Genomic DNA, 27,989 nt, shown 5'->3' with positions numbered 1-27,989 from the left:
TATATGAGTGCCCAACATAATGAAAGAAATAAGGCTCACACCTAGACACAGCTTTGTTAAGTCTCAGAACTGCAGGAAAGCAGATAATCTTTTAGAGAGAGAGAGAGAGAAAACTCAGTGGGAAATTGCCTTTGAAAGTTAGGAGGAAGACCTACCCTATGACCCAGCAATAGCACTGCTAGGAATTTACCCAAGGGATACAGGAGTACTGATGCATAGGGGCACTTGTACCCCAATGTTTATAGCAGCACTCTCAACAATAGCCAAATTGTGGAAAGAGCCTAAATGTCCATCAACTGATGAATGGATAAAGAAATTGTGGTTTATATACACAATGGAATACTACGTGGCAATGAGAAAGAATGAAATATGGCCTTTTGTAGCAACGTGGATGGAACTGGAGAGTGTGATGCTAAGTGAAATAAGCCATACAGAGAAAGACAGATACCATATGGTTTCACTCTTATGTGGATCTTGAGAAACTTAACAGAAACCCATGGGGGAGGGGAAGGAAAAAAAAAAAAAAAAAGAGGTTAGAGTGGGAGAGAGCCAAAGCATAAGAGACTGTTAAAAACTGAGAACAGGGGCGCCTGGGTGGCGCAGTCGGTTAAGCGTCCGACTTCAGCCAGGTCACGATCTCGCGGTCCGTGAGTTCGAGCCCCGCGTCGGGCTCTGGGCTGATGGCTCAGAGCCTGGAACCTGTTTCCGATTCTGTGTCTCCCTCTCTCTCTGCCCCTCCCCCGTTCATGCTCTGTCTCTCTCTGTCGCAAAAATAAATAAACGTTGAAAAAAAAATTAAAAAAAAAACAACTGAGAACAAACTGAGGGTTGATTGGGGGTGGGAGGGAGGGGAGGGTGGGTGATGGGTACTGAGGAGGGCACCTTTTGGGATGAGCACTGGGTGTTGTATGGAAACCAATTTGACAATAAATTTCATATATTGAAAAAAAAAAAGGAGAAAACAGAAGTTGTACCACTCTTTAAAGAGACAATGAAAGAAGCAAAACAAAAGCAGAACAAGAGTAGAACAAGCTTGTGTTCACCACGGTAACCCAACAATGTGGGTCTGGGGACCCAACAGTGTGGCTGCCTTTCCACTCTTCCCCTCTGGATACATGGTGAGGGGATTAGCTGGCACCTCAGCTCCCTGTTTCCCTTCAGCCCACGTCGTGGGGACAGTGTCACAGTATTGGGAATAATGCCACAGTTGGGCTTTTGGATGATCCCAGACTTGCTACCCTAAGTACACAGAGGTATAAAGTTTCCCACATTGACTACTCTGAGTCATTTGAATGTTTGCGCTCTGTTTCTTTTTTTGTTTAATTACTTTATAGTCACACTAGATAGTAAATCAGCAGCAGAGCTGGATTCAGAACTGAACTCTCTTGACAGGAAGCTGGGTACTTCTGGGCAGAAGCATGAAGAGACTCTGAGATAGTCTCCATACGTCTCTGGCTCTACATCAGCAGTGGGAGATGGTGGCTGTGTGCAGCACAGGGATCCCCACCCTGGTCTGTGTTAGACAGGGATCACGAATAAGAAGTGAACCTTTGTTTAAACTGTTTTTTAAGGTTTTGGTGTCTTTTGTCACTGCAGTATAACATCTAGCCTATCCTGACTGGCTCAGGTTACTCCCCGTCCTTCACAGTGCAGGAACTAAAATGTCTGTACTTTGAAATTGATTGCTGGGAGGTCAGAGAACTAATTTACTTCTGCTTGAAGATTGAATTCTTTCTGTCAGGCATTCACATTTTCTCTGGAGGTCCTGGAGCTACTGATGGATAGTGAGATTATATGCCATGGAATGATAGCATTCTGTATAAACTTTCCTTTATTCTAAAAAAAGACCCAGAAGGAATCGTCGTTCCAAGAGACTCCCTCTTACATTTGTAATCATGAATGTCAGGGGTCTTAGTTAAAGGAAACATAGGTTCAAGGAAAGTTTGTGAGATCACAACTTATAAATTTCCCCCAAAGCTTATCATCAGTCTAGATCATAGGGGAGGGATCCACAAATATTTGTATAGGTGGTTAGAAAACACAGGCTATCGTCTAGTGAGTGGTGGTGCTTCTCTGGATTTGGACACATTTTTGGCTCCTGTTGTCCTGGCGCTCCTCCAGGACTTTCCTCTCAGTTTCAGCCTTCCCTGGAGACCAGATGCTTCAGCTCCAGCTGAGGGCCTCCAGGGAACAGATCCTGGTGCTTCCTGTAGAGTTGCAGCTGCCCTTTAATTTGGGGGAGAGTAGGACTTGCTGGTGAGTTGGTAGCTGAAGTGCTTAATTTCCTTTCTGGAAAGGCTGGATCAAGTCTCTTCTTTGGGTTAAGTTATAGCTCCCCTGAGTCTCCATTAATGCCCTTGGCTTTCTGACATGTTTTGTGGTCGCGTCCTGTCCTAGGAGCTACTGGGGTAGTATTGAAGCTGTTATACCCATTATTGCCATAAAAGCATGGTAGCCAACAAAGGTGTCACAGGAAAATGTTACTATGACAAGCACTCCAAATGCTGGGAAGCTCTGTATTCTATCATCACTTCCTGCAGCTCAGTCACCTGGAATGCCATTTGCATCTGCTCATTCCCATTGTGACAGCCATGGACTAGATCTCTGTCTCATCAAGTTTGGAGCATTTGTACAAGCTGCCCAGCCAGCCTTCCTGCTGTCACTAGGCTCTTCTGCTTTTTTCTCTAGGGGCTCTTATGGATTGTGCTAGACAGAACTTCTTTATTCTAGATAGAATACTGAAAATGTTGACTACCTAAATTAGGAAGATGAGATGTCCAAAGCCAAAGGACAGGGAAATGGCTTGGTCTCAGGATTAACTAGAACCCAGAGACTTAGAAACCACCAAGAATCTCTCTCCCTCCTTCCTGTCCATCATGCAACATTCTCCTCTGCTCAGCAAGCCAGAGCACTGGCACCCACATGGTAGGAACCGCAGTCATCCAGTGACCGAGCTCCACATCTAACAGCTGCAACAGCAGGGGAGAGGTGGGTTACGGAAAACATTATTGCTATGGAAATATGTGGATGAAAGTGGGGTGGTGGGAAATAGTTCCCAGAAGAAAGAAGGCACTTGTCTGACAAACAATAGGTGCCTGTTACTCAAAGCAGCGAGAAGAGTCTTCCTTCAGTGCTTCCATTCCTACCACACAAGTCACCAGCCTTCATGCAGCCTGCTTGTTTCTGTCTCCGAATTTCATAGATAGCATTTGTCCACCATCTTGAAATATCCCTGATCTTTGGAAAGCAGTCCTAACTTCTTTTTTCCTACAAAACTCACCTTCTGCAAAAATATTTTCAAGTAACCCTACCATATCCAGACAGCCTTCCAGCTTTTGCTTGTTGTAGAGTTTGTTGAGTAAATTAATAAGTGTACACAAATATAAATGTCATCTCTGGTCTCACACCTCCTGGAAATCTTGGAACAAATGACTGGAGCCCCAATTCTCCTGGTTCTGAAGCTTGTTATGAATCCCTGAGGGGGTTCCGGTGCCTCTCACAAAATCTCTGCACTACACAGAGTTGATCCTGGCATAAAAACTACCACCTTTGGGGCTCCTGGGTGGGCTCTACCGGTTAAGCATTCAACTCTTAGTTTTGGTTCAGGTCATGACCTCACAGGTTTGTGAGTTTGAGCCCTGTGTCCATGGTGGCGGCATGGAGCTTGCTTGGTATTCTCTCTCTCCCTCTCTCTTCCCCTTTCCCTCTCTCTCTTTCTCTGTCTCTCAAAATAAATAAATAAATAAATTAATTAATAAATTAATTAATTAAAAAAACCTACCACCTTTGTGTTGTAACAAAGCAAGGCAAACAAAACCAGTACATAACCACTCGCACAAAGTATATGTGGGCCTAGCAGACTTTACCAGTGCTGTCGTTATGGAGACTGAATGGGGAGGGGCTGCCTCTCAGCAAAACACACAATTCAAAAGCCAAAAAAAAAAAGCTTGACTCTTGATCCACTTCTGCTGCTCTGCCGTTGACCCTGGCCCTTCAAGGCCCTGCCTCCTCCTGTTAACACTTTTCTTTTCTTTCTCTTTTTATTTTATAATGATTTTCTATTTGAGTGTAGTTGACACACAATGTTATATTAGTTTCAGGTGTACAACACAGTGATTCAACTTCTCCATATGTTATGCTGTGTTCACGACAACTGTAGCTACCATCTGCCACCATATGCTACTATTACATCATCGACTGTATTTCCTATGCTGTGCCTTTTCTCCCATGACTTACTCATTTAATAACTGCAAGCCTGGGTCTCCCACTCCCCTTCACCCATTTTGCCCATCTTCCCCCCCTTCCTCTCTCTGGCAACCCTCAGTTTGTTCTCTATATTTATAGGTCTGATTCTGTTTTTTGTTTGTTTATTCATTTGTTTTGTCTTTCAGATTCCACGTATGAGTGAAATCATGTGGCATTTGTCTCTCTCTGTCTGACTTATTTCACTTAGCACAATACCGTTCGGCTCCATCCCAGTTGTTGCAAATGGCAAGATTTCATCCTTTTTATGGCTGTGTAATATTCCTGTGTGTGTGTGTGTGTGTGTGTGTGTGTGTGTGTGAGAGAGAGAGAGAGAGAGAGAGAGAGAGAGACCACATCTTCCTTATCCTTTCATCTATCAATGGACACTTGGGCTGCTTCCGTATCTTGGCTGCTGTAAATAACACTACAAAACACATAGGGGTAAATATATCTTTTTGAGTTCATGTTTTTTGTTTTCTTTGGGTAAATACCCAGGAGTGGAATTACTGGATTAGATGGTAGTTCTATTTTTAATTTTTGAGGAACCTTCATTCTGTTTTCCACAGTGGCTGTGCCAGTTTGCATTTCCACCAGCAGTACGAGAGGGTTCCCCTTTCTCCACATCCTCACCAACACTTGTTTCTTGTGTTGTTGACGTTAGCCATTCTGACAGGTGTGAAGCAGTGTTTCACTGTGGTTTTGGTTTGCATTTCCCTGATGATGAGTGATGTTGAGCATCTTTTCATATGCTCTTGACACTTTCCTATTTCTCATCCCCCCCACCAACCAAAACTGATAGATTATCTCCTCTTTCAGTTCATCTTGCTGCTCTCAGTATAGAACAAAAATTGAGGCAAAAAGCTGGAAACAAGTACGTCAAAGGTGCTTCACTGCCCATGTGTCCAGCCCAGGTGACTGCTTTCTGCTCAGGTCCTAACTCCTGGGCTAATGTACTGTGACTGGGGAGCAGAGCTGCTCTGGATGAAGAAGGTGGGCTGGAGTCATGCTCCCAGAACAGGGTTGCATCCTGGCAAGGGTGTGGACTCTGCCTGCAGTGGGTGGGTGACTCAGGCAGAGGGTGGATATAAGGAAATGGCCTGTGGATGGGCATGAGCATTAAGTTTTGTTTCTTTTCTTATAGATGACTAGGAGGGATATTCCTGAGCAAGAAATAGTACTTTCACCATGGAGCTAAATATAACTTTTGAACAGGGAATATAGTGACTCTGCCAGGGGAGGGATTCCAGGCCGAGCTGGATGAGCTAGGGATGGGGCAGGCCAGGGATGGGAGGCTAGGAATGCTTCTCAATGGAGCTGATACATGGACCGAGTAGAAGAGCTGTGGACCCAGCTCGCCAGAAGCATTTCCCACACAAACTCAAGAGGATGTAAAAAGAAAAGAAGATAGCTGTAATTGAGGAGGCAGAGTATGCTGATGGAAAGGGAAGCTTGTCTCAAAGAGGCTGAGAAAGTGGCGAAGGACCAGAAAAACGATTAGTTGGAAACACCCCGCAGTGGAGCCCAAGTGCCGCTACTTCAAGTGGCAAGTTGAATGGCGGCCGAGGCCAAGGTTCTTCCAGTAGTTCAATGTGTGGGAACAGAATGGAGCCCAGGCAGGAAAAGACCCTGCTTCTCATAGGACTTCAAAGACCGAGAGCAGATGCAGAACTGAAGGTAAGAAGAGGAAAAGGACAGGGACCCGGAGGCAGACCTAAGAGGAAGACCTTCAGATGAGTGCTCCCCAAACGTGCCCAGTGAGTAAGTGCCATGGGGCAGAGATTATGTGGGTCTTGCTCAGTGCTCGCTACAATGTCTGAGTACATCGAGCACACACAGTAAGTCCTCAAAACACACTTGTTGATAAAAGCACAAGAGTGCTCCAAGAAGATGCATCATATAATAGGTGTCATTGCCAAGTGTGTTTGGGGCAAGCTCCAGTAATGCTTTTCTCTTTAGGGAATGTTCACATCACGTTAGCAAATTTAAAGCTCTGAGAAATCCTGAAGGAAAGAAACTTGTCTAACTTTCCTTAACCTGGCGTTTGCCACTTATTTGGCCAGAACTTCCCCCCAATCCCAGTTGTCATGACACCTGTTGACACTTGCAGGGAAACGGAAAAGTACAAAGAGAGAACCAGGAAGGAGTTGGAATCTGTGTCAAGACAAGGAGAGATCTGAGATGGTGGGTTCTGGGAGAGTGAGAGGACACGGCGGGTAGAGAGGGTGAACGTGGTAGGGCCTGAGGAGGGAAGGGCACGAGGCTGGACCCAGGATGTCCTGCCCTCCCTTGGGTGTGTTTGCTAAGAGAAGTGGCGGCAGAACCCGCAAATAGGGAAATTTGGGGGGGAAGATGCCTAATAGGGTCAAAGGTTCAGTGTGTTCAAGAGGAGGCAGGATCCACACAGTAAACCTCATGCTGAGAGCTCACAGGCCTTTGTTAGACCAGGAGGTGCTCGTCAGAGATGTATCACATGGCTCCCCGGAAGCAAAGGCATTTTATGTCAATGTCTATGTAATTTCTTCCTTCCTTCCTCCCTTCCTCTCCCTCCCCCACCTCCTTTCTTCCTTCTTCTTTCTCCTCCCTTGCCCCCTCCCTCCCTCCTTTCCCCAAAAGGAGGATTTGTGTTTCTTTTCCCAGTAATATGGAGACCATGTTAAAAATATCCTTCCTCTTGATCCTCTGAGTCTGGATGTATCCTCATTCACTCATTTGGTCAGTGTTTGAGGCAGGTGGGGGAATACAGCCCTCAAGTTTTACATGAGTAGCTGCAACGTAGCAGTAGATTCAGTAATAATATAAAAGAATAGCAAGATAATCTAATTAAATTCCAAAGTGGAGAGTTTATACCGGTGACTTTTAAACTTGATCATCTACGAATCACTAGGAAAATTAAAAACAAAGCAAAACAAAACAAAAACAACAACAACCTGTCCCTGAATGCCATGCCTGAGTCAGAAACCTGGATTTTTAACTTTTACAATTGTAAGAGCACCCCAGGACATTGTCACGGAGTTTGCTCAACACTGAACTGTGAATTAGTGTTTGGAAAATACTGTGGACAATAGACCACCTCTCTGAGATCAAGGACGGAGCTCTATCTGACCAGCTGAGTTATCTATCATGCCCATCTCACTTACTGATGAGGAAGGTGCAGAGGAGGAAGCTTAGCCGCCATGACCAGACAGATAGCCATCGGCCTGGTCACATGTCCTGAAAGTCGAGAGCCACACATGCTGCATTTCTGCTCTATGTGCCTTGAAGTGGAGAAGGTGGCGGTGGCCTGCTGCAATCTTATTTGGTCCCGTGACTACCATGAAGTTTCAGTCTCCATGCTCCACACTTGCCTGTTCAAGGTCCACCTGTTTCCCCTTTCACCAAATTTACCTGTGTGAGCAATGACACTGGAGACCTTCCTCCAGGCTGTGATAGATTGTTGAAAATTGCTGGGAAAATAACTCCACGATGCTGACGCCAATGGTCTTCCTTTGGAGCCCGTGTTCCCTAAGCGTGCCTTTTGCTCCCGGAGCGTTTTCAAAGCACGTGTCATTGCTCTGGGGCAGGCTTTTACTGTTAGCATCCTCATAACTGACACTTCATCTGGGGCCCCGTTTACTTTTTTCTATCGTTAGTCATGCACACAGAGCCTACCACCATGGCGACTCACTCAAAATAACTCATTTGGGGGACTACAAAGAGAGCCTTTATCAGCCCTTTTAATAACACAACCCACATTAAACAGTTCAGTTTGGCTCCTTAGATATTTCTTCTCAAATCATGTACCCGTTTTTGGAATCTATATTGAAATACTACATATTTCCCCACCCCTCACCCCCTTCAGTCTTTATTTATTGCTTTGGTTCGGTCCTGGATTTTCTCTTCAAGCTGTGGTAAGGAGAGCCACGGAGCAGTTCATTCTTTATTTTGAGGTGACAGAAATGTCTGATTTCTCTCTGTTTTTGGGAACATTGAGTAGTCACAGGAAATCAAAAGCAGAAAATCTGAAACCTCTTAAAAGGCGATTCCTCCTGCTCCCCTTTCCTCCTTCCTTCCTTCCATCCCTCCACACTTACTAAATATCCATCATGTACCAGCCGTTGTTCTAGGCTCTGCGTCAGACACAAAGGTGAGCCAAGTATAGACCCTGCTTTTCAGTGTCTCCCAGTCTTCCAAATCTTTCCAAGAAGACGGCCTGAGAAATATATAAAATTGCTTTCATCGGTGTGAAACTATCCCGAGATGTCCCAGCATGCTTTAGCGGATACCTTTTCCTGCAGGCTCGTCTGTTCAGGGCACAGTCCTAGCGAGGGGCAAGACCTAGGACTTTATTACTCATAGCAGGTGCCGTGAGACAAGCAGCATTTTTTGGTACTGGCGCCGAGCCCCACTTCTGGAGGACAAGGTGAAGAGGGCCCGATGGCCCCTGTGCATGTGGTGGCTTGCATTACAGGAAAGGATTCCTGTGTGGAGAGAACCTAAATCTTTTTCCTGCTTGCTTCTTTCATAGGAGAACTTACCCAGCCTCTGAGACTGATAGGCATGGAGATTCTCCCCCCAGCACACCTTTCTCTTGCCCTCTGGAAATCCAAATAAAAACTAAAGCAGCTGTCAAGTGTAGAAGTGGGACATAAGTGCCCCCCCACCCCTCCGTCCAGGTTAAGGCCCCAGATGTTGTCCCTGCTCTGCTGGCCGTCCTTCCCTACTCTGCCTTCTTCTTACCCTCCTCCATATTCCCCTCAGCTGGGAACATAGACCTGAGACTAACGGAGTGTGAGCTCCTGCCTGAGACCCATTTATCAAGAGCTGGGGGCCAACTACGGTCCCCAGCCAAGTTCCCCTTGCAGTCTGTTTTGTGCATCTCTGGAGCTAGGAATGAGTTTTAGATTTTTAAAAGGTTGTGTGTACATATATATATGAAAGAAATATATATATATGAATATATATATGAATATGCATATATATATGAATATATATAGATATGAAAGAAAGAATACAAGAAAGAGACAGCCCACAAATCTACAATACTTACGATCTTGACCTTTATAGGAAAAGTTTGCCAACACCTATCGTAGAAGAAATTGGCATGCTATAAGGAAAGGGACCCATGCAGAAGATAGCAGCTATGTCACCCCCAGAGCGGATGAAGGTGCTGGGGGACAGGGTAGCAAGCCACCTCTTTATGTGAGGAATGTTGCTTACCCCCCAGGCAGAAAGCGGACTGTATGTCCTTCCTCAGGTCTTAGAAGGTGCAGATCTCTCAGACTCTAAAAATCATAGTCTCTGTCTCTCTGTGTCTTTCTGTCTGTCTCTGTCTCTCATACTGTTGGGAAATAAATCAGAAAAAGTGAAGAAAAGAATGCGAATTATTGTTCCAATTATGCTATGTGATTCAAACGCGTCAGGGACCTTGGCTCATCTTTGTCTCCTGGTTAAGTGCAGCTACAGCATCAATTAGGATTTAGATGATGTTCTCAGATCTGGGGAATGAATTGCTGAGTGCCAGGAAAATACTACCACAGTGTCTGTGCACGCACGAGCTAGCTGGACAGCTGCACAAGCGGATTTCCTTCGTGCTGTCCACCATCTGAGCTCTGCAGAAACTCTCTCCTCTCAAAGTCAATCCGGAGTCCCTGAGTCCTCAGCTCCCTGTGGTACCTTATCTTTTTTAATGTCTCTGTTGGACTAAAGATTTAAGGTTTTTTGCTTATACTTCATTTTACATTGAAACATGCTCTCAAAAAATATTGAAAATTGAAAGATATGCTTGAGAATATCGATGCTTCCTCTAAAAGGACTGAGGATACTTTCTTCTTCCAGGCTGTTTAGGGGGTTGACTCCAGCCTCTAACCTGGGCACTGAGATGTGGCAAGCAATTTAGAGCAGAGGAGATACAGAGGACTTGACTTAATGAAGTCTGATTTTGACTAGATCAAGAGTGCTAGCAAAAGAAGTGGAAATTTGAATGGTGACAGTTTGCCATCTTGACAAAAGTAGAAGTTTTAAATATTTTTTAAGTTTATTTATTTTGAGAGAGAGAGAGAGAGAGCGCCCAAGTGCACGTAAGCGGGGTAGGAGCAGAGAGAGAGGGAGAGAGAGAGAATCCCAAGCAGGCTCTGTGCTGTCAGCCCAGAGCCCGACCCAGGGCTCGATCTCACAAACCATGAGATTATGAGATCAAGAGTCAGATGTTTAACAGACTGAGCCACCCAGGCACCCTAATTTTTGGATTTTGATTTCATTGGTTAGATATTGTGGCCCGGCTATTGGTAATTTTTAAAAACTCCCACATTATTCTTATGCTGACTGGTTGAATATGGTTCAATATCAGGAACTCATAATGACATTGCTCTTTGTAGGACAATACCAGGCACAACCCCATATAAGGAGTTACTAGTGCTTATACCAAAGCCATCACACTTATGCAGGAGTGTTGAATCAGTGACAGCCATGCGATGAACTGTGATTTTTCAAAAATGATGAATAACCCTTGGTAAAATTTCAAATACAGAATGTACAATTTTCTCTTTGAATCATATAACGGTTGCATTCTTGGAAAATTCAGTGTCTGCTAAAACTACAAACATACTTTCTACTATATGTAGAAGTGAAATTGGGGTTCCAGGCTCAGAAAGCTATAAACAAATGTTTCACCTATAAAACTGTCTGGTAGGACATTGAAAAATGGTACAAAATTGGCTCATACCTCCCTGGCCTCCACCAACTAATGCAGTGACACCCAAGATTCGTAATTATCAAAAGGTCCTGCAGATTTCCAAAATGCTCCCTAGGGGGTGGTGTCCCTCCACCGAGAACTATTGGTTAGACTTGACGACTTAGAGATGACACTTCTCCAGCATAAATCAACATGGCTAAGAGTTGTCATTGGCAAGCATATGTCTACAGTCCTGTATGTGTGTGAAGAAGCAAGTTCCCTATGGGGGTGGGTGGGCATGCTAAGGGAAGGCAGCCCTTGTGTGGACTCGCACGTGTGTGGGGACACAATGACACAGTAAGAGGGGACTCGAGATGTTGGCAGTTTGTGAGGTGGTGACTCATTTGTAAGGACACACGCTGATATTTGACCTGACTGTGCTAGAATCCAATAACTTAGAAGTGGAGCTGCCAGAAAACACACAAGATAGATTTTTGGAAGCTATGTTGGAAACTGATTGGCTGAGGGAGAGGGAGCCATGCTTTCCAATGTCTCCATCAAGCAGCCTTCTCCGGAGCCTGCGTGTGCTGGGGCATTCTTAGACTTCTGCACTCAGCCAAACTTTCCCTCTTCCTTCCACTCTCCTGCTAAATGAGAAAATCGCTACTTCTGGGGATTAAATGCTTCCCAATGACTTGGAAATTGTGATGGGGACTTGTAGTTCATGAATCATTGAGGGATTACCATGGGGCCTCACAAAGACCCGTAGACGTATGCTGAAGACAGACACCAAAAAACACATCAGTAGTGATGAGAGAAGTACTTTATTTTCCCATTTTGAACACTCTCTGTTTTCAAGCTATAAATACTGTCTCCTTTCCTTCCCAAATAATTTTCTTCTAGGGAACCTTCATATCGTGACACACGTGTATATTCGTGTATTTGCTTTAAATGCCATTTGCCACGGAGGAGAGGGAGGCCCTAATCCTTGTGTCCACACATCACCACCCCTTTGTTCTCTCAGCAAAGCAGTGAGTAGCACAGAGTTTGCTGCTCGGGACTCAGGGAAGTTCTCGTGTGTACATTAAGGTGCTTCATTTGGCTGCAAGGGGAGGGTTCTTGGGAAGCTCTGCACTGAGTCCCTGCAGCATTTTAGACTGCCGCTGACTCAGTACTCAGAGCCAAAATCAGAGAAAACACGTTTTGATGACTTTCACCATGTCAGAGCTACCAATATTTAAAAATCTTTCACGGATACCGTTGGTGAGTGTAATTGCTGGTATAAAATATTCTGGTGTAACCACCCAGCATTAAAGGAAAAGCTAGATCCGAAAATCCTGATGTCAGGAAACAAAATATAAATTTCAAGATAGTGGTTTGCCTTGTTGGAAAACCCACAAGCTTCAGGATCCAGTGGGTCTGTGCTAAGGTCCTGGTTCCTCTATTTCCCAGCCAAGAGGCCTTAAAGCTGCTTGCCTCTCTGAGTCTCAGGGTCTCTCTCTGAAAAATGTGGCTCAAAATAGTTACTTTGCAAAGTGTGTTTTGCACAAGGTTAAACGTGAGAGAGAAAGAGGGAGACGTGGTTAAAGACCAGAGTGAGAATCTTCTCACCAGCAAGGAATAATACTTAGGAAATTAATTTATTACACTCAGTTTATGTTTCCAAACTGAGAGTTTATTTAGCTAGGTTATTGTGTCTTGATAATGGTACTCACCCCAAAAGAGAAAGCATTAATGCTGCAAATACAATTAGGAATCACAAATTTTGCATCACACATCATGGAGTCAAGTTTGATCATCACCCATTTGAGCGGTAACACTTCTGACTGTGTCAAAATCAATGGTTCTCAGCAATTTGGGGGAACATCCCTTTGAGAATCTTATGAGAGATCACCAATAAATGCATGTATCTTCATATATCCACAAAAGTGCATATATAACCTTAGGAGGCTCATGGATCACTGAATTTCATGTAATGATCTTTTGAGGGCCTGTGGACCTTATATCTGAAATCCCAGAATACACACTTATTAAGAGATAGCTTTTACATTTGGGGTTCTTGATTTTGATCATCACCGCCAGGATTTTATTTTCTTTTATTTCAAGCTAACATATACAACAAATTGCTCGTTAAAAGAGAGCAGAGATCATGGAAAAAATAAATCTGCTCCAAAATTATGTATTGTCTGTGTTTGCTCTCTGCACATGCTTGCGAGGGAAGAGGGAGATATTTCAGAGAAGTGTTTATGATACCGGGCACTTGTAATGAGCTGTAGTTTGAATATCCCCTAGAGCAGTTCACTTTGTCTCATTGCCGGGAATGATCTCTTGCAGTGTCCAGCTACTTGGAAAAGAGAAGAAGGGATGGGTCATGGATGGACTTGAGCTATTAGATGAAGTGGGTTCTGGGGACTTGGCTTCCTGGTGGCTTTGTTGTTATTAGACAGCTGCTCTTGAGAGGGCTGGAAAGGGGAAGGTATGTAGTCTGCTTGCTGCCCAGAAAGAAGTTTTCCCTCAACTGGGGATTCATGTGAAGCCTACTCCCTGGAAGGGTGATGCTTCGTCATCATTCATACCTTTTGTCAATTGCTTTCACTGGATCTGGGCCTCTCTGGATTGGCCTCATTGGAGGAGGGTTTTATTTGAGCTGAGTTGGATGACTCCAGGGCCAGTTATGGAAGTGAGGGCACTTTGGAGAAAGAACCCCTACCAGTGGCTTGGATAAAGTCACTTTCCCTCTCAGGCTTTTAGTGTCCTCACTGTGAAAATATCCAAAGCAAGACTGTCATCTCCACGGTTCATCCATTTAGTGATTTCATTCAATTCAACAAATATTTATTGAGAGCTATTTGCCAGGAATGTTCTAGGCACTTGGAAGAGATCAGCAAACAAAACAAACAAAAATCACCGTCCCCCTAGAGAGCATTGGGTGAGGGGTTGGGGAGTATTGGGAATTGTAATTGTTCACAGGGTGGTCATTGAGGAGATGACATTTGGGGAAAGATGTGAAGAGAGAGACGGGGCAAAGCTTTCCAAGCAGAGAGAGCAGCCAGAGCAAAAGTCCTGAGGCTGGAGTGCTGTCCTTGGAGGGGCAGCGAGGGGGCAGTGTTGCCCGAGCTGTGAAAGCAGGTGGGGAGGAGGAGTAGCATGTGAGGTCACAGACACAATGGGAGGCAGATACAGCTCCCAGATGCCCTCATTGGCTAGTGGAGCTAAGACTGGGTTTTGGCCCCATATATCTCTTGGGCCGTGAACAATGCCCTTGGCATTGAAGAGACAGCAAAATATGCTGAGGAGCCCTACATCAACTAACGTGAGAAGAAAAGATGAGAATCATCTTTCTCTACATTGTGATGTTTGGTTCAACAGGATTACTATGTCCTTAGAGCCCACTAGTAAAGCTTCTGAGACCATAGTACTTTGCTCTCCTTCCACGAGATCCCATTCTTCTGCATGAGGGGCTCCTGGAGTCTCACATGTACTCAAGAATGACCATGTCCGTCCCTCAGGCTCACCACAGTGTCCTTTCTCTTTGTCATTCCCAAGCTTACCAGTATTGCGTAGAGCATGGCATTGGCCGGGGAGTGTTCTTGGCCTCTCACACAGGGATCTGAGCCAGCATTAGCTGACTGTCCTAAGGCTGCACTTGTTGGTATGGGTCCTCTCCTGTGGGTTAGTGTTCCTCTTACAAACTCTCAGCTGGGACCCTTGCTGTAGAAGCCTCTGGAGTGGCATAACGGTTAGAATAAAAAAGAAACCATGCTACATTGACTCTGTCTGACCACGCACTTTTTAAAATGTTTATTTATTTATTTTGAACGAGGGACAGAGCGAGCAGGGGAGGGGCAGAGAGAAAGAGATGGGGAGAGAGAATCCCAAGCAGGCTCCATGCTGTCAGTGCAGAGCCCGACTTGTGGCTCGATACCACGAACGCTGAGATCAAGGCCTGAGCTGAAATCAAGAGTCAGATACTTAACCGGCTGAGCCACCCAGGCGCCCCTTACCAGGCACTTTTAGCTTTATGAGGAATTGTCTATGTAAGTTGGGCTGGTCACCTAAGTTTTCTGTGTGTGAAAATGGGAATCCTAATAGTGTCTTGTCCTTTCTCATGGTGGTTTTGTAAAGACTAAATGATAGCAGATACATAGCACTTAGAGCAGCATCTCTAACACAAGTGCTTGATGAATATATTTTTAAAATCTTCCACATGTTCTGGAACAGTACTAATTTAAAATATTTTCTCATGGGTACCTTCAGAAACCTTCAGAAACAGGTGTTAAGTATAAAATGTTTCCTTAAAAAAAGTTGATGGCGTTTATGGAGAGATTTTAAGTTTTTATCCCACTATGCAGTATTTCTGCTTCTTGGCTACGCTATGAAATTTTCAGAAGTGTGAACAAACATACATATGAATGCGTATCACAGTATTTTTTAACAAAATATTTAACATTAGCGAAGAACTTGGGGCAATTTAAATTTACAATGATATGTGTAGTGGGTAAAAATAATTATGGCATTTGCAAAGATAGACTCTTCTACAGCTATTAAAAATAAGATTTATACAGAATCTTCAATGATGTGAGAGAATCCTTGTGACATAGCTTTAATTGGTAAATTCATACCTATATGTATATATATTGTACATACAGTTATATGTGTATAATATATATATAATTTCACATATATATGTATAATATATAATACAGTATATTACTCAACTTGGTAACAAATTATCTTCTGCTATTGACAAAAACTGAAGAGAAAAATGAATTAAAAGATTAATAGTGGTTATTTCTGGGTGGTATGATTGCAGATACTTGGTTTCTTCTTTGACCTTTCTTTCATCTCTAAAATTAACATGGATTATTTTTTTTTAAGCAGGAAAAAAAAAAGCAATGGCCTTTATTTTTAAATAGTGTGGTAAGTGCATACATACTTATCAGAGCATGTGTCTGGAATTTTATTTGGAAAATATGGTTACAGTAAATATAGGTCAGCTACTTTCCAAGATTTTTTAATTGGAAACTTTTAAACAACTTCAGAATAAATTATTTCCTGGGCTGGATCTGGATGTGAAGGGAAAATAAAATTTTAAAGGAGCTGGAGACATGCCTTGAACGTCCCCACATACAAAGAACTCTCTTCTTGGCCTTTGTCAGGGTGAGGTTTCCTCTGTTTCTTGTTTGGAGAAATAGCTCAGAGGCCTAGAGGGTCATCTGGGCCCGGGGACCAATGCTGCGCTCCAGAGAAAGCAACTTTCCTCAGCTCTATCTCTGTGATGTCAGTGGTGACAACAGGAAATGCGGACAGAAATTGCTCTCTTGGGGGGCGGGGAGCAGCAGCCCTTGGCAGGCACAGCTGACCAGCAGCCTTAGCTTCCTCTCTGCTGCTTTGCCCCCTGGTTTCAACACTGGGACTTCGAGAACTTGCAGGGAAAGAGCAACTGGAAGAAGTTTCTGGAAGAGACTTAGCAATCGTAGCAACCCGGGGCCTGGTTTGGATCCTCATTCCTACATACTGACTGTCAAAAGACATTTGTCGGACAATTGAGGGAATTTGAACATCGAGCGGCCACTAACTGATTATAAGGCATCTTTGTTAATTTTGAGAGGTCTTACGGTCATGTGGAAAACCAAGGTTATCAGAGATGCCTTCTCAAGTATTTATAGCAAAATGACATGATATCTGAGACACAATTTAACATAGTCCAGAAGAAGGTGTGTGTGTGTGTGTGTGTGTGTGTGTGTGTGTGTGTGAGAGAGAGACAGAGACAGAGACAGAGACACAGAGAGGTGTGAGGAAAAACAAAGGAAGATCAGCAAAATAACTGGGATAATTATTAAAACCAGATCATGGATAAATGAGACGTCACTAACATATTCTCTCTATTCTTGTCTACATTCAAAATTTTCCGTCCTAAAAATGTATTTTTTCTCTCTAAAAGTCTGTATTGATTTGATTGCACAATAGCATCGACACGTCAACTCCGCGAACTTCCAGGCAGAGCCTCACACTTGGGAACAACGAACAGGACACCCACTGCCTTGACCTAACAGGGCACCTGGCGGACGTCAGACAGGACTGCAGTTTACAGTTCTGAGAGAAGGTTCCATGGGCCCAAGTCTGTGCAGGCAGCCCAGGAAGGGGGAGGCCTCTCCTCTCTGCCAGAGAGCTGTTTCCTCTTTTTTTTTTTTTTTTGCAATTAACATAATTTGAAAAATTACCGCGTGGTTCAGGTTGCCTGGCGGTCCACATTTTACAAGCCGCGTAAACGTTCAGCTCTGGTGGTCTCTCTTTGTCAGCTCTGTGCGAGTCAGGGGCTGGCTCAGTGGGAGCAGAGAGAGGGCAGGTCCTGTGCCTGTGGGAAGAGAACCCCTGTTCCAGCAGAAAGCAGTTTTCCCGTGGGGACACCCTCGCCACTCAGGCGGAAGCTCTCTCAGGCCTTCTGGGTCTGGGCTTCTTTCCTTCACGCTCTTCTGAACCAGGAGAAAAATCTCCTTCGTTTTCTTCTGACTCTTAGAATTTATTCCTTAAGGTAAGGCTGCCGAAAAGTCTCCCTTCTGTCTTTTTTCCTTTCCTGCTTTGGAACCCGGGGTCCCTTTTGTTCTCTCTAGAGTTTTCCCCGAATTACTGGATCTCTGGCTGCAGGGCCCAGACCAGACAGGCCCCGCTGACACTGACACAAGTGACCTCCATCTCAGCGCACGGCCATTTATTTCTAGGAATGACGTGTCCGGGAGGCCCTCAAAAACACGCGAGCGTGTACACAAGCATACAGTATTCATATCAACACTTGCCACAGACCCCCTGTTCATGACAAAGGCATAAATGCATAGTTTATTCTTGTTTGCGGATTGGGAGTTTCGGCTGCATAAATCATAGCACTGCCAGGTTAGGAGGAACCTTAGGGAGTATTTATTTGCGTACTTTAGCCAGTGCTCACATCTCTCCATGCATCAAATAGAATCAGGTAATTAAGTTTTGAAGAGTGTCGTGATTTGAACATCTTCTAGAGCTGAACAGTGGTACTTATCTGCAAGTACCTACGCTGGGCGCAGGTGGATCTTGACCCCAATTCAGGTGGCAGGTGTAGGGGCCAGGCTGTCCGAATTTAGCCTAGACCACAGCATAAAGGGAAACGTTCAATATTTTGCCCCTGATTTGTGCATCTAATATATTTTCGTGATCTATCACCATACGTACAGAATGATTCCGTTCTTCCCTACATTTATTTCATTATTTCCCTACATAGGCAAGAGCCTTTAAGGTTCTATTCCTTGCATATAAAACAAGTAATGGTTTCTGTCACTTCTGGCTGAATAAATTAGAAACTTACACATAATTCTTGGCAATAGGGATCCAGTATGCTTAAAGGCTGATGGAAACAGACAGGTCTTTAAGCATATGTTTTATAAACATTATTAAATCACTTATCTGATAAGTTAATCCAGTAAAATAAACCACATTTTTCTTAAGTGTATTTTAGAATATGAAGAGGACAAAAATGTATACACATACTAAATTATTCAATAACCTCTTTCTTTCTTCTTTCTTTCTTTCTTTCTTTCTTTCTTTCTTTCTTTCTTTCTCTCTCTTATGCTATTGGTTAAGAAACCATTCAGCTGTTTTGAAATATACGTTTGTCTGAAAATGTACATCAAAACTGGCTGTTTAAAGATTTTCTTCACATTTATTTTTATGTTAATTTTTCTCTGTATTTTCTGGCCTTGACTTTGTTTCTTACTACTCTTCGATGATAGGAACATGAAACTAAACCAGATATAACTGGAGCCAGCTAAGTATTTTCCCTAAAGATTCATGTATCCACAAAGAAGCTAAGATTCTAATTGAAAATGGACATGTCTCTGGATTAGGAAGTTGATATACACATACAGCTGTCTGGGTGTAAGTTTAACCTTTGGGTCGATTTTAAAGGAGGTGAAATTTATCCCTATCATTGTGTTTTTTTTTTTTTTTTTATCACCAGGTGGCAATGAATGTAAAAGACATCAAATATCCTGCCTATGTATTAGCTAACCAACAATATCACCCTTCATATGGTAAGACCTTTTGTCACTTCAAATGCACAAGTCTGTAGGACAGTGGCACCGAACCATTTCTTTCCTGTGTCCTGCAAATCAAGTATGTTGGCAGGTGTGAGCAGCACTTACAGGTCTCTGTGCCTCTGCTTGAGTGCAATACGCTGGGGTGCTTTGTGCATGGAAAGAACAAGTAGGGCGGAGGAAAACAGAGTATGGGTGTAACCTTGAACAGCCTGGATTGGAACCCCACCTGCACTTGGCGCATATTTAAGCTCTCAGCGTCTCTCATCTATAACATGGAGAGAATGACACCTAACTGTCAATGGGTTGTGAGGATTAGTGGGCACCTTGTCTGCCTGGAGTGTGGTACATAATGGGTAAATGACAGAGGGTAGCTGTCATCATCACTGTGGTTATTAATTCACAAATATTATTGGCTCAGGTGCTAGGTTCTGGTGATAAAAAGATGAATAAGACAGGGGCACCTGGGTGGCTCAGTCGGTTAAACATCCGACTTTGGATGAAGTAAACATTTTTAAAAAGATGAATAAGAATCATTGTAATCTAGAAGCTTCTAATCAAATTGGAGAACAGAAACAGATCATTTTAATGCAATGTGGTACGTAATCTAATAAAGGGCACACCCCTGAGGAATGTGAGTCAGAAGACATTAACCAGTTGAAGAGGAGATGCCAATGACCATGGCTGGTGCCAGCCTCTGAGGGAGAGAAGACCTGAGCTAGGACTGACTAACCAACATCATCACAGTGAACACAAAGGGCCAAAAGCTCAAAGAAGAGGTGAAGCGTAAGACCGCCAGTGGGGAGCACCATACCCATCCTGGAAGGAAAGGTATTCGGGGATCAGTTTCCTTAGGGGAGTGACTCCTTCCACAGTACTAGTCAAAAGGCTCCACAAGGGAGGCGGGGACTGAGCTAAGTGTTGAAGTGTGGATTTCACGTCAAAAGACAGGGGAGGGAAATCGTGCCACTTACAGGGGATTGGGGCAGTGGGCAAATTTGCAAGGACAGGGTCAGGACAAACAGGTTGATCAGAAAGATAAGTGAGCACAGGAATTTGAAGAACATTGAATGGGTAACAAACAGGAGTGGAAGCCACTGGGGATGGGATCCCAGCTGCAGAGCTCTGTGTAGGGCAGTGGCGCACATGCGAGGTGTTAACGCCAGAGACAGGATCGTGACAGAGGCGTGGAAAGGAGGGGACAGAACAGGAGATGGTTTGGGAAAAAAAAAAAAAAATCAAGAGACCTGAGTATCTGACTGGATGTGGAGGTTTGGGGTGGGAGTAGGAGGCAGAGGGGAGTCTAAGATTTTTCACTGGGTAATAATAATAATTACTATTTTTATTTTTTTAATGTTTATTTTTGAGAGAGAGAGAGAGAGAATGGGGAAGGAGCAGAGAGAGAGAGAGAGGGAGACACAGAATCCAAAGCAGGCTCCAGGCTCTGAACTGTCAGCACAGAGCCTGAAGTGGGGCTCGAACTCACAAACTGTGAGATCATGACCTGAGCCAAAGTTGGACGCTCAACCAACTGAGCCACCCTATTCATTTGCTTATTATCTATCCATTCATTAGTTCATTCACTCATCGTGTCCTTATTGGGATCCCTGCTCAGGGCTGGACGACATGATGCTATTGATACAAGGGGACAGGACACACTTCTGCCCCCAAGAAGCTCACTGCTGGAAACCCCAACTTTTACCTGTAAACATCTCAGCTTTCATCCAGCTTCTCCCCTCAGTGCTGCCTCAGTTTCTTTTTCTGTAGCCAACAGCCGCCAATGCAAGATGTAAAATCAAAATGTTTCAGGTTTGTTTCCCATGGAAGGGAGTAGGGGGTTATACTTTCTAAATATTCTAGGACATTTCTTTCTTTTAAATTTAAAACAGATAGAAAGGACATTTGCCAGGGTGGGGGGGGGGGAAGCTAGTTTTCCAGACAGTGATCATATTTGAGATGGACTTCCAAATGAGTGGAACCCAAAGGTATTATCTTCCTGGAAGTTATCTGCTGAAGATACACTGTCTTTGGGCTGAATCCAAAGCTCCCCCCGACTGCCATTAGGCAGGTGCGGTCCTGATCTTCAGTGGGCTTTGGGAGAACCTGCTTGGGAACCTAGCCCCACGGGGTGGACGTGTCTGTGAAAGACGTTCTGGTTCAGAACACTAGCTTTGTGCCTGTGCTTGTTTTCGCACACGAATCTTCTCTTCATGCATCTGGTCAATAGTTTATTCCCAAGAATGTGAAGTCATTGTTGGCCAGAGAACTCCAGCCCCTGGAATTTGGTCTTTAACTCCTGCGTGAGTGTCTGTTGTCTGGATTCCTTGTGTCCTCGGTGCCCCCAGGGTTCGTCTCCAAGCAGGCAGGTGCCGGGAGACAGGACCATGGGTCCTCAGACGACATGAGGAGGGACTGGCAGAGTTCTCTGCTGTGGTGTCGTGATTCATAAATACGATCTTCGTATGTTTCATGTGTTGCGAGGGGGCACCCGCAATGGTGTTCTTTCCTGCCTCTTTCAAGCACTATCTTCCCCTCTTCTCACCATTAGTCAGTCTTTGCTACCTGGGAAGGGGCTGTGTACTTTCCACTGAGCGGTCAGGATTATTTCTTGAGGGCTTTCGGAAGACCCCAGGCCCTTTGTGGCAGTTGCCAGGGACAGAGCTTTCAAACTTCAGGAGACACACGTTGTACCCCAGGGGGAATTTTGCCCCCTTGTAGTGCACCTGCCCAGGACATGGGGCGATTAGCGTCCCCTGCTGTCCTGTGATCAGAGGCGGGAGAGACCTCTCTCTGCTTAGCCTCTACTTGTTTACATGCAGGAAGAGTGGAGGAGTGTCTCTCCAACCCATTGGATGTCCCTTGGGTGCCAGGACTGGGGCTTTAACTCCCTTTCCAGCAACCCCTCACATGACAGCACTCTGCACGTGAAAGACACATGCTGTGGGTTGAACCATAGAAGCCTAATGAGTCTGTGTGAGAGCTGGGGTGAGAAAAGCAGCTTAGATCATGCTCCAGTTATCTAGCGCTGCGTAACAAAGCGCCCCATGGCCTCGTGCCAGAGAACAAGAAGCATTTTATTATGCTTATGGTTCTTTATGGCTGAGATTTAAAGGTGGCACATTAAGGAGACTTATCTCTGCTCCACAGTGTCTGAGCCTCAGCTGGGAAGACCAGCATGTCTGAGGGGACCCAAGTAACTGCACTGGGGTTCATTTGGAGGCTTCTCCACACACATGTCTGGAGTCTGAGCTGGGGCTGGGGTGCCACGAAGACTGGGCTTAGTGGGGTCCTCACCAGAGCTTCTCTAAGCACGGTGGCTCCAGGTAACCAGACCTATGACTTGGAATCAGGGCTCAAAGAGTGTGTGTTCTGGTAAATGAGACCTTCTACACCGAGCCTTGGAGGCCCTTCCACCCCTTCCACCACCTTCCATCAGTCAGCGTGGCCACAGAGCTGCCACAAGCCCCAGGAAGAGAGGCCTTACCTTCTGGGGGAAGAACATCAAAGCATTTGAGGCCGCAGGTCCCACCTAAATGGAGAATCTCCCTCAGTATGGAAGACAAGGCAGGTGCACAGGTGGGAAAAAAATGAGAAAATTTCGTGCCCAGAGAAGGCAAATGGAGATTTTTCTTTTACTTTAAAAAAAAATTTTTTTTTAATGTTTATTTTTGAGAGAGAGAGAGACAGAGTGCAAGCAGGGGAGGGGCAGAGAGAGAGGGGGACACAGAATCCCAAGCAGGTGCCAGGCTCTGAGCTGTGAGCACAGAGCCCGACATGGGCCCCAAGCTCACAAACTGCGAGATCATGACCTGAGCAGAAGTCAGGTGCTTAACTGACTGAGCCACCCAGGCACCCCTGGAGATAAAAAAAAAAAAAAAAAAAAAAGATTAACCTCTGGGGCACCAACTGACTGAGCCACCCAGGCACCCCTGGAGATAAAAAAAAAAAAAAAAAAAAAAAGATTAACCTCTGGGGCACCAACTGACTGAGCCACCCAGGCACCCCTGGAGATAAAAAAAAAAAAAAAAAATTAACCTCCGGGGCACCAACCATGAGTTCTGAGCTTCTCTGTTTCTTCCACTCCCGGGGAGAGAAGCGGGGGGGGGGGGGGGGGGGGGGGGGGGGGGGGGTAGGGGGGGGTGGCTCCAGGTGAGTCAGGCGACAGAGCCACCTCTGGGGCTTCCCCCCGGGTCTGGGTACAGGTGCTTACCTTGACCTCTGAGCACAAGCTCAGACCTCCAAGCACATCAACCTGACAACTGTAAGCATTTTCATTCAAGACTTCCTACAGAAGTCTGGTCCCTAGAGGTCAACATTTCCCATGAGTACTCCGATTCAGGGACACGATCCTCTTAGGGCCTCTCGCGGGGGCGGGGTTGAAAAGCAGACTCCATGCACTACCCCGGTCAGCCGGCTTTAGCTCCGATGCCCCTCCCCCGTCCCTGAGGATTGGCCTTGGCTGGAGAAGGGCATCTGTGCTCAAAGTCCCACACCTGACCTATGGCCCTGGAGGAAGCTTATGTGTTTGACCTTGTATCTGAAGCACCATGGAGCTTTGCAGTTTCTACTCTGCATGCCTGTGGAGTGCATCATCGGCTGACTTCACCTCCGTGAACACCACTTCACACGCATTAGAGACGAATTTTATCATCTGTGCGGGATCAGGACTGCTAAAGAACTAAAGAAGAAAACACTGAAGCTATTTTGGGTAGCATCTTTTGGTTTGGTTTGATTTGGGTTTTTTGACTCAAATAATTTTTTAGCTCCCTAAGGTTTACCAGCTTCGTTTGGCTGTCTGGTCGGAGGCGTTTGCCATTGGAAAAGCATTTTACTGTTAGAAGGTTGGGTCCAGGAATGTCCTCGATGAGAGCAGCATGACTTAGGATGGAGTCTTTGCTTATTACTCACCCTCGCAACTCAAATCTCTCAGGAGAGGCATCTGACTTGGGGCTGGAAAATATCCTAGGAAGACGATTCTGGGCTGTGCTCAAGCTGCTTTCAGGAGTCAGGAGGCCCTTATCAGCTTCTGGAGCTTTAAATAAAGGCCCACTGGGCTTGAGGCTTGAAGTGTCATGAAGAAAGGCCTTCCACTGTTATCCTAAAGAGAGTTCATTTATATCTTCAGGGAGATCCAAGCTGAAAGAGGGGCGGGTGATGAAAGTTTGAAGGTGAGTGGGGCGAAGGGAGGTAAGGGGAGGCGGAGTAGGGGCTGGGAGGAGACCCCGCGGATGAAGGGCGCCCGGATGGGAAGGGCATCTTCTGGGAAAGGCCATCAGCATCAGATAAGATCTGCAAACCCCAGGGTCGATGAGATCCCCATCTTTGCTCCTCAAGCCTGGTTTCCACACAGCTGGAGGTGCAAATTATTTATTGATTGTATTTTTGGCTGCAGCACACAGCCCCGCAGGCACCTTTACAAGCCACAGGCAACGAAGGCCTGGCCCTCAGGGTATGATTTACCACCTACAAAAAACCCCCAAGAGCACAGTACGTTCATGCACACACAAGAAAGCAGCAGGTTCCAAAAGTTAAAAGGAAATAGAAACTACTGGTTCACTAAATGGTGGACTTCTAGATGCTTTTCAGTGCCCGCAGAGAAATTGATATTTCTATCCTGAGCTGGGCTATGAGTTCCCCAAGAGCAACACCTCTGTATTTCTGCATTGCTGGGACGGCCCTGAGCTATGCCACACCCGGATGGCACAAGTGAGGGCCTCAGTAATGGTTGGGGGTGTGAGTAGAGCCACCTTGGGGGTGGTGGAGGATTCACCCTGGTAAAGCAGCAGGAAGGCTGAGGAAAGCACGGGGTTTTCATGGACATGGTTTGTCCTGGAGACCGAGGGCTTCAGGGGGACCAGATGCTCTGATGGTCTTAGACTAGGGGTGGAAGATGGGGAAGCGCCCCGCCTGCCAAGGTGTGAGCCACGGCCATCGGCGCTGTCCTCACCTCAGCGGCTACATTTAGGTTCCTCAGAGTGAGGGCCCCGGGGAGCTTTGCAATCTCTGGACGGGCTCCCACCACCTGCCGCTCCCAAGGCGGCCTGGATTCCTCCTGAGTTTCTTTGTGTTTGGGTTTTGGCGTCTGCCGTTGACAAACGTGGAGCGCCCTAAGCTCTCCTGCTGCGGCTGCTCGTCTCTCTTTCTGGATGTTTCCAACTTGAAAGCTGGAGGGGATTTTTCTTTTAATCACTTCACATTAAAAAAAATATGACTTTAATAACTTCCCAGTTTAACATTTTATTTTCTAAGGCCTCTGAGTACCCCAGTCTGACAGAATGCCTAGAAAAATAAGGTACTTAATAGACCTCGGTTAATTGGCAGCCCATGAGCTTTCTGCTTTCAGACATTCTCATTGTTCTCCAGAGGGGACAGGACATTACTCAGTTCCTCAGAGGACGAGGCCTTCTCCTCTCAGGAGACAACAATTCTGGAAAGGCAGGGGCCTGGTCTGATTCGCTTGTACCTTCTTGTCATCTAGCTGAGCACCAGGCTCACTGAGGACACCAAGCTTGTTAAATAACAAGGTGCCACTGTCAGCCCTGTGCCACTGGCTTGGGTAGAGGCTGTCTCTGGAGGAGATTCGGATGACATCAGGAGGGCATTGGCAGCCATAAAGACCCTGGGGTGCTTGGCATGGTACAAAGTACACAGGCTTGGGGTTCTGTGGAAGGTTGTTTCCATGTTGGCCATCAAAATCCTGGCCAGTCCTTAGGCCTTGTTGACATGTGACTTTGTCTCTCCTCTCCTCCAAAGGTGGAGTCCAAGGCCCCTCCCCTGGGGTCTGGGATGGCCCCTCGTTCTGCTCTGACCAACAGAAGTTGAAGAAGCGATGTGTTTTCACATTCAAAGCTGGTGAGGCTTTAGTCTACCTTTGGTTTCCATTTTTGCTCTCTTGGAGCCCTGAGGTGTCACAGAAAGTCCCCCTATCCTGTTGGAGAAACCACATGAGGCAGAGAGATCCTGGAGAATGAGGGTCTGTGAGAATGAGAGTCCATGAGAGAAGAGAGACCATTGAGAATGAAGGTCCTCGAGCAGAGAGGGCCAGGCTGAGGGCAGACCTATGAGTGAGGCCATCTTGGATCTCACTCATCACAAACCTGAAGCCACCTGAAGAAGCCATGCAGTGCCCTGGGGGATAGGGACAAGTATTCCAGCCGAGCCCCGCCTGTCTAGCCCAGGGACTGTGGGCAAACAAAACGGTTTTTTTTTTTTTTTTTATTTATATATGAAATTTATTGTCAAATTGGTTTCCATACAACACCCAGTGCTCATCCCAAAAGGTGCCCTCCTCAGTACCATCACCCACTCTCTCCTCCCTCCCACCCCCCATCAACCCTTAGTTTGTTCTCAGTTCTCAACAGTCTCTTATGCTTTGGCTCTCTCCCACTCTAACCTCTTTTTTTTTTTTTTTTGTTCCCCTCCCCCATGGGTTTCTCTTAAGTTTCTCAGGATCCACATAAGAGTGAAACCATATGGTATCTGTCTTTCTCTGTATGGCTTATTTCACTTAGCATCACACTCTCCAGTTCCATCCACGTTGCTACAAAAGGCCATATTTCATTTTTTCTCATTGCCACGTAGTACTCCATTGTGTATATAAACCACAATTTCTTTATCCATTCATCAGTTGATGGACATTTAGGCTCTTTCCATAATTTGGCTATTGTTGAGAGTGCTGCTATGAACATTGGGGTACAAGTGCCCCTATGCATCAGTACTCCTGTGTCCCTTGGATAAATTCCTAGCAGTGCTATTGCTGGGTCATAGGGTAGGTCTATTTTTAATTTTCTGAGGAACCTCCACACTGCTTTCCAGAGCGGCTGCACCAATTTGCATTCCCACCAACAGTGCAAGAGGGTTCCCGTTTCTCCACATCCTCTCCAGCATCTATAGTCTCCTGATTTGTTCATTTTGGCCACTCTGACTGGCGTGAGGTGATACCTGAGTGTGGTTTTGATTTGTATTTCCCTGATAAGGAGCGACGCTGAACATCTTTTCATGTGCCTGTTGGCCATCCGGATGTCTTCTTTAGAGAAGTGTCTATTCATGTTTTCTGCCCATTTCTTCACTGGGTTATTTGCTTTTCGGGTGTGGAGTTTGGTGAGCTCTTTATAGATTTTGGATACTAGCCCTTTGTCCGATATGTCATTTGCAAATATCTTTTCCCATTCCGTTGGTTGCCTTTTAGTTTTGTTGGTTGTTTCCTTTGCTGTGCAGAAGCTTTTTATCTTCATAAGGTCCCAGTAATTCACTTTTGCTTTTAATTCCCTTGCCTTTGGGGATGTGTCGAGTAAGAGATTGCTACGGCTGAGGTCAGAGAGGTCTTTTCCTGCTTTCTCCTCTAAGGTTTTGATGGTTTCCTGTCTCACATTGAGGTCCTTTATCCATTTTGAGTTTATTTTTGTGAATGGTGTGAGAAAGTGGTCTAGTTTCAACCTTCTGCATGTTGCTGTCCAGTTCTCCCAGCACCATTTGTTAAAGAGACTGTCTTTTTTCCATTGGATGTTCTTTCCTGCTTTGTCAAAGATGAGTTGGCCATACGTTTGTGGGTCTAGTTCTGGGGTTTCTATTCTATTCCATTGGTCTATGTGTCTGTTTTTGTGCCAAAAACAAAACGGTTTTTGTTTTAAGCCACGAAGTTTGGGGCTAGGTTGTCATGCAACAATAGATAACATATAAACTGACCTAAATTCTAATTTCAGTTCTGCACTTTCTAACTGTGTGACTGTGGGCATATGGTTTTCAGCCCTTCCCCTCATACACAAAATGAAAATAATAATGCCTGCCCGGTAAAACAGCTAGCACATGTGCTCTGGAGCACCTTGCCACCAACACTGCCTCATCTGGACTTGCCCACAAGCCAGGTACAGGGTTGGTCCTGGGTGGCCACGAATGCACCACGACGTGTTGTTGCCATCCTCTTCCATCCCACAGGCTCCAGTGAGGCTGTTCCTTTTCTCTCTGCAGATGAGGAACCGAGAAACCCCGGAAGCTGGAGTTTGCAGTTAACAGAAGGTCAAGGCCAGGGTCAG

At 45.4% G+C, this 27,989-nt stretch overlaps 1 long non-coding RNA gene across 2 annotated transcripts in view; it reads left to right on the top strand.

The window, feature by feature from the left end:
- Nucleotides 1–27,989, top strand: part of LOC147581347 (uncharacterized) — a 193,645-nt gene that overhangs the window by 154,044 nt on the left and 11,612 nt on the right. For both annotated transcript variants that reach the window (XR_015251698.1, XR_015251697.1), the window contains exon 3: nt 8,750–8,873. This is a non-coding gene — a long non-coding RNA (uncharacterized LOC147581347). The remainder of the gene's footprint in view (nt 1–8,749; nt 8,874–27,989) is intronic.

The sequence above is a fragment of the Puma concolor genome, chromosome B2 (assembly GCF_028749965.1).
Source record: "Puma concolor isolate L17-30 chromosome B2, mPumCon1.1.hap2, whole genome shotgun sequence".
NCBI classification, from domain to species: Eukaryota; Metazoa; Chordata; class Mammalia; order Carnivora; family Felidae; genus Puma; species Puma concolor.
Note: the sequence above shows the minus strand (reverse complement) of the source record. Positions and strands in the feature narration are given on the sequence as shown.